Genomic DNA, 8,083 nt, shown 5'->3' with positions numbered 1-8,083 from the left:
AACATCACAACATTGGTTGACGAGTCAAATACTTTATAAATTTGAACCACCACGGGATGGTGTCATATCAATAAATTCATAGTAACTTTATATGGAAGTGAGAAGGAAAAGTAAAACTTTTTTATATCTTAACTAAATATTTCATAAACTATACATCAAACTTAATATTTGAAATTATTCTACCTTGCCACAACAAAATTTGGAAACTGTGAAACTTGACAAATCAACAATTCGTCAAAACAAATTAGAATATGACACTGACAGATAAACGATAGATACAGGTAGACATTGTACCTATCATCTTCACATCTAAACAGACTCTCTTCATATTGGTTGTTTGAAAGAGTAATCCTCACTACCTGAAGTCACAGATACCCAGTGATCATTCAGGACCTGTGCTCCCAGCTCTGATTTCTGACTTGCCAATGGTATTGGATACTGAAAAAGAGAAAAGTTTAAGCATTGCTAAGCAACCAACACAAGAATAGTAGTTTCCACAAGAAAACAGAAAAGATTGACATAATCCTACATCATCAGGAAGAAGCGTGTAACTAGGAGTACACCGTTGACAGCTAGTGAGATCCAGCTCTTGTATGGATTTTCCCCAATATTTCTCCTTCACCCTGTCCCTTTCTTTAATTAAATCTATGTCACGTCGAGGATCCCTTTCTCTTTCCTCTACCTTCAGTATTTTGGATGCAAATCCTTCAGTCCAAAAATGTTCTACAATCATTTAATGACTTCAGCAGGATTCTCATTACATTAATCAAGAAAAAAATTTAGCATTTGAACTGGTATTCATCAACATGCTGCAATCATAAAAGTAAAACCTAATGTGCTGCCATATAATAATAACAACCAGAAATCAAAAGCATACTTTTTCTCATTACCCCAGCAAGGAATCCATCTGCAAAAGTGGATTACAAAAGATTAAAAAAAGTTTAGACAGATACAAAATGAACAATTCAGCATTTCTTTTCATAAAAATTACCAGTTCCTTCGCATAGTTACAGAAAATCCTTGAACCCTTCCATAAGATCTGTGTCTTTTCCAATTAAATATGCAACCTGAAACGCAAAAGTATTTTAAACCACTTCAAAACAAAGAAACTCTTTTACTTGCGTTATAGAAGTTCAATTCTGCAATTGAGTTTTAGCATCTAGCAATCATTAAACCTATTACTAAGAAAACAGAGTCCGATTGTGATTTTTTGTGTTTCTATAATTTCAAACCACTTCAAAACAAAGAAACTCTTTTACTTGCGTTACAAAAGTTTAATAGATCGGCAGTTGAGTTTTAGCATCTAGCAGTTATTAAACCTATTACTAACAAAACAGAGTCCGATTGTGATTTTTTGTGTTTCTATCATTTAATGCCTACTTATGTTTGACTGAACCCAAAACAGGTACAGATAAATTCTTTAAAAATAATACAGCAAGAAGACTTGTTGATTAAACAAGAATAACAAGTCCAATAAATTCCAATGAAAAGATATTGAAATACTTTCAGTTCAATGTGACAAACACATTGAATCTAAACCAATGGCCATATATTAACATCTCTGAGGTCTCTATTTGTTAAGCATATTGCACAAACATATATAACTCAACAAATTGAATTACTGTATAGTTTGTTGGAAGTGAAAAATTACAAGGACCTCCTTCTGTCGGAATCACAAGCGAGGTGTAACTGTAGATAAATTAACAGCCTGGAAATCCATATCAATAAACAAATTCATAACAATGCTCAAGAAAATTTAAAACAATTAAAATATTTAAAAATTACCCAATGTAGAACACTACTGAAAACGATTAAAAACATGAAAAATTGCACAACTTATATTAACATGCTCAATATATTATGCACAATAAGAACAATCACTCTACTAATTAAAAAATAAAAAATTAGGTTTTCAAATTGAAACCCCCAATTCTAAATTAGGGTTTAAAACTTACTTAATTCATTCAAGCTTTAACCTCCAACTCAGACTTGAACCCCAACTTGAACCCCGACTTAAACTTGAACTCCGACTTAAACTTCGACTTATCTTTAAACAGACAGCACAGAAAGATATGAGAGCAGAGAGAGAGAGATAAGAGCCCAGAGAGAGAGAGAGAAGATAACACAAGAGAGAGACAACATTCCACACAGAGAGATAGCATATTGAGAGAGTGGTGGGTGTTCTTGGATGAGAGCCCAGAAGAGTGAGAGACGAGAGAGGGGACTTTTTGTTTTAATGTTATGATCTGTGTTTTATATTTTATGATTTTGATTTTGATTTTTAATTTTTTTTTAACTAAAAAGAGGGGAACATTTGGTTGAAAAGAGGGGGAATTTTTCTAAGGAAAAAAATAAGGGGGAAATCTTTAAGAGGGAATGAAGTATTTGGTTAAGGGGGGAAATGGGGAAGGCACGCTGATTAAATTTTTTAAAATAGAGTTTTAACATCAGTTGGGCTAAAACACCGATGTTTATAAACACAAAAGACATCGCTTGCTCAAAACCGATGTCTGAAACACCTTTTACATCAGTGCAATAAGCAACCGATGTCTTTGAAGCGATGTCTATTCTACTTTTTCTAGTAGTGTTCTCATGTGCAACAGGAAGTTGATAGGACTGGTATTGGGGATGAGCAGTACCGGTGATTAACTAGGCGTATGGAGGCCATGCAAGACATTCACCGTCATTTTGCTGCAGATTTTACACACGCTCTCGGTACTATTTTCCGAGACACTGGTGTCGAGGTTGATTAGTCACCTGATCCTCCACCCGAAAAGGGTGATCTTTTTGATGACTAGGTATGCCTGAAATCCTTATTATTACCTTCAATGAGGACATTGAAAATTTTAAGTTTGGGGGTGATAATGTAAGGATTACTTTGTGTGTGTCCATATAGTTCATATAGATTCATGTTGCATATAGTTGTATTTCATTCGTAGTGTTGCATGATTGTTCATATAGGACATATTTGTTTAAGTTTTATGTGATTTCATATAGTTGCATTTGCATGCATATTTAGCATGATCCCTTAAGATGAACTATGTTATTTGGTAAGTTGAGGTTGATTTGAGTGTGGTGATGACGAATAGAGGGATGTTTAAGTCTTAAAAAAATTGATTTACATGCCATAAACAGATATTATCACAAAGTCTTATAGGTTTGATTTTGATCTAGATCATGATCATACTTGTTTGTTGTTGAGATTTAATCACTTGGTTATATTTAGAATTTTTGATATTCCCGTAATAACGTAAAAACACTGATTTTTAAACGGGAGAAAAGTAGGATTTCATTGCTAATTGTGAATAAGGCTAGGCGTCAAATGGCTAGTACCCGGCTCATATTTTTATGAGTAGTCTAGGGTTAAATGAGATGGAGCGAAATGCACTGATTCAGAAATTGTTGAAAAAAAAGAAAATAAAGAAAAAAAGAAAAGAAAAAAGTATGTGTTTATGCATAACTAATCAAGAGTGAGATCTTTAATATTCGAGTTATTAAGTTCTAGGGGACTTTGTTCCTAGTGACCTAAGGCTTTTCATAGTCCGGGATCCGCTAACCTAACACTCGCTACATAGGTATTATTGTCTAAGTCTTTTGGGACCTCATTCATTGCACGCTCAAATAAGCATGTTGTTATTTGTTCAATAATAGCGTGAATCCTTGTATAACTCTAGTAGAAATAAGGTGTTGAGAGTTATTATGCGTTTAATATCTATTCTGTTTATAAACTTGTGATTGTTTTGATGAAAGATAAGTTATGGTTATTGATCTAGTTTCGAGAGTATATCTGTTAAGCATCCACACACACACGTTCTGGTTTGTGAGTTGAATTGTGAGATTATTCGAACTCTGTTTTAAGTTATTGCATTCTTAGAGGCGTTGGCTTATTCATTTGGTTGTGGTTATTCTGAGGGGATCGATTGCATTATCATTTAATTGCATTCACATAGTTGCATTCATGCAGTAGGTTTATTTTATAGATTTGAGTCTGTTTATGCTTGAGGACAAGCATCGATTCGAGTTTGGGGGTGTGATAAGTGGATTTTATATCCACTTGGAATACTTCATTACAGGCTTAAGTTGGTGTTTTGGACTCATGTTTTTGGTATTTTTGATGTGTTTTTGTGTTATTGCATTTCAGGCATAAGTTAAATGAAGAAAGGAGCTTTTCAAAGAAATATGTTGAAACAAGAACATAATTGGAAGCTTAGGCCATTCTCAAGTTGTATAGAATCTCGTTAGTTTCATGTGGGCAGTTGAATCGCCTAATTCTAACGAGTAGAACTCAAGATATGGCCAAAAGAAGAATTATTAGAATTTTTCCAGAATGTCAGCGCGGCTGTGCCATGTAGCAGCGCGCCCGCGCCCGGTTTCTACACCAAAATCCTGATTTTAGTCGAAATTGAAGATTTTGAGAGTTCTGGTCATCCTGGAGCCTATATATACCAATAAAAAGATGTTTTTAACACCAAGGAGACCTGAGAGAGCAATAAGAAGACCTAGAGAGCACGAGAAGGCTACGGAGAAGAAGACTTTTTTTTAATATAGTTGATATTTGGATGCTTATTTTTGATTTGTCTTTGAACCCTAGTATTCTTATATTGTTTATTATCATGCTTTCATTGGAACCCATGGTGATGATGAGTTCGATTATGATCTAATCATTATCATGGGGTTCTAACAGATTTATTTATGGATTTCTTTAGTTAAATTGTTTCGATACCTTAGTGTGTGGTGATTGTATGATAACCTAGTATTGGTTGTGCTTATTCGTCTTATGTGCGCAGTTAATATATAAGATAGCGTGTTAATCTCTATTGAAGCGACAGTGAAGATAGAGGTTTAGAACTTGCCATGCTAGCATAGATTCATGTGTTATTGTTATGCATGATTCGTAGGTAATTTTAACCATCTTACTTACCCTATGTAATCATGATAGAAAATTTACGCATTAAACCGTTATGTTTTCAATTCTTATAGACATATAAGGACTAAGCATAATTGGTGTCTATTCAACTTCTATCTCTTTTGTGGATGCTTAGTAGTAGGGTATTCATACAACGAAAGTTGGTGTTTACTAGTTTCGTGTTATCTGATTAGTGTCATCACCATTACATGCTAAGGTTAAGAACAAAAAGGTTATTGAATGAAGTATTTAATGAAGTTAGGATCCCATATTTATCATATATATTAATTCAACCGTTCTTGTTCTCTTAGTTATAATTGTTAGTTTAATTCTTAGTTATAAACAATCTCAACTTGTTAATTGTCTTAGCATTGGATGATAACCATATCATATTTGTATAGGTGCATATTCTTAAATTAACCAAAGAGTTTCTGTGGGAACGAATTTGATCTAAATCTTATACTACTTGTGAACGCGTATATGTGGCGCCCTCAAAATCCGGGTCGGAAGTTTGGGGTCTACAACACACACACAATATATAAACCTGTAGATGAAATATTATTTGTAATGACCCTGCTTTACATAACCGTGGATCGCAACAGGTTAAAGTATGAAAACAAGCCACAACCTTAACTTTTATTACAACGTACCCAAATCCCAACTAATTTGACTTACAACTGATAATGAAATTGTTCTTACAATCTTACTATCTCACTACTATATAAAGCTCCTGCTAGCTCGATCCAACTCAATCTGAAATCCTAGCTCGTACTCTGGACTGAGGAACCTCACTATCAACCATATCCTTTTTAACTGTAGAATACATAAAAAGATTCGCAAGAGTGACCTAACTAGCACAGCAAGTCATAATAACGATAACTGAGGTTAAACAATGTTCAAATGGAATGATTCAGAAGAATTAAGTTTCTTGTTAAACAATCATTAGATCTGGATATTCATTTTAAATTTTAAAACCAAGGTTAGGCTGCTGATCAGTCACGCACTAACCCCGAGCAAGGCTTCCCGCTTTGCTCTATATAATGGATCCGAGGCATAAATTGGCCTTCTAGACCACGAATTTGGTCTGACCACGAATCTGGGCCACATAAAGAAAACTATCCAATTCTAAAACAGTTTAGTATGATAAATAATGTACTTCAATAAAACAAGATCATAATCAATGATGATAAAAAACTTGAATAAAAGCGTAATGCAATTCATGGGTATCACAAGTGTGTATCAAAGTATGTATAAGAAATGGCCTTCAGCCTCTAGGAGAATCAGGTATTAGATGAGCAAGGATTTTACAAGGTTTAGTTCTTTGATGTCACAAGGTATGGTTTAGTATAAAAGTTTATGTGTTCAAACAATTTTGTTCTAGTGTTTGGTATAAGATGGGTATATATTTGTGGAGTAGTATCGTATTTGCGCAGTTTTTTTTCCGATAAATCAACAAGGAATGGTTCACAAGGAATAAGGCTTACGGCTCAAAAATCAAATGATGTGGCTCATGTTCAAGGCTGAATGATTCAAAGTACTTACAATATAAAACAGAGCTATTTTGAATACTTAACAATATGTCACGAGAGAATTTAGAAATATTTGCATTATATCCCAAAAAAGGTTTAGAAGTACTTGCCTTGTAGGGCTTTACAACTATTACTGATCGACTCTGAGCCGACTCTGCCGCTCAGGCTTTATTTTCTATCCACTAGATCACCCTGGATTCGACTTCAACACTTAAGTCCTTTGATTGGAACCTTACTGAGCTTTTTGACTGACCACCAAACTATCTTTCGTCCAATGCAAAATCTCGGGGCCTTCCGACTAGAACCTATAGAGTCGTAATACCCAAATTTAGACTTCCGATTATGCTTGACATATCCTCACTAACAATCTACCCGTGCGTTAAGAAAACCCGACTCGCGACACATACATTATTATAATACAAGCATCAGTTAGGGTTCACGTATTCAAAACTCAGCTTGATATTCACTTTCAGAAAATACATATACTCATTGTTTCAGAAAACGGGTTGTCATTTATATTTTACAAAATAATTTATTTATAATTATATAGTTATATACATTCGATTGATATTTCTGATATTTTACAGGATACGTTCCCGAAAATCGGACAGCGTCTCTTTTGTTTATCGGACTACCCGTCGAAACATAATCGACGTCAAATCCCAATCATAAACACAAATCAATCAATTTTGCAATTCACAATCCAAACCAAATCAATTGCACAATTCATATTCACAATCCGAATTAACTTGTACGACTATCATATTTAATTACTACCGACCCGACTCTCAAAATAACTTTAACGAACTAGGTATTACTTATTTATAGTTTTAGGACTCAGAAATAACTCATCATCGTCCACCGTCAACTCATCGAAAATCATTGATGACAGCGGCAAAATTTGTCGGTGCCTGAATCATTCAGGTTTCCAATACGAACTTTACTAATTTAAATCTCGAATAATTAAGTTAAATATCTGAATAATCACAAAGTTCATTCGAAATTTTTTCACAAAATTAGATTAAAATTCAAATTCCAAAAAGTATGGAATACTCGAATTATACGGAACCTAAACCAAAAGCAGTGACTTGAAACACATATAACAACCAAAAGGGAACACGCGTGTGTGCGTTACACGCACCCCGGCCACCACGCCGGAATACCCAAGGCGACGGCTAAAAGAAAATAACAGAAGATATCAAAACAGGCACAACAGACACACGCTGACAGCAAACACACGAACATATATATACACGTATACACAGATTGTCAACACAAATAGAACCAGCCAAGCTAAGGATTCAAGCGGCGGCTCACCGGGCACGGCCGGAAAAATGAAACGTCGGTGAACAGGAACAACCGAGAGGAGAAACAGAGAATTAAGGAGAAAAAGGAGATGAACAAAGAGAGAGAACAGAGAGTAAAGAAATTGATGTAAAAGGAATAAAGAAAATGACTTGCTGCTGGTTTGGTTTGCACATGACACGTATCAATAATTCGGATACGTGTCAAATTCTTTTATAAGGATTTGACACGTGTCCCTGAATATCCAGGAGTCGAAACTTTACCCCAACTTCGCAATTTATCGGACAAAGTTACGCGAAAACAATACAAAAACTTCTTGAAATATTATAAATACTCTAAAATT

General features: G+C 34.5%; 1 long non-coding RNA gene across 1 annotated transcript; it reads right to left on the bottom strand.

Moving 5' to 3' along the window:
* Positions 1–378: 378 nt before the first annotated feature.
* On the bottom strand, positions 379–1,060 carry LOC141717376 (uncharacterized). The gene is made up of 4 exons (XR_012573616.1): positions 992–1,060; positions 878–907; positions 530–723; positions 379–438 (listed from the first exon to the last, which is right to left on the bottom strand). It is a non-coding gene; the product is annotated as an uncharacterized LOC141717376 (long non-coding RNA).
* Between the last annotated feature and the right edge of the window lie 7,023 nt (positions 1,061–8,083).

Source organism: Apium graveolens, chromosome 4 (genome assembly GCF_009905375.1).
Source record: "Apium graveolens cultivar Ventura chromosome 4, ASM990537v1, whole genome shotgun sequence".
NCBI lineage: Eukaryota > Viridiplantae > Streptophyta > Magnoliopsida > Apiales > Apiaceae > Apium > Apium graveolens.
The sequence above is the reverse complement of the archived record's forward strand: the minus strand, read 5'-3'. Positions and strand labels throughout refer to the sequence as shown.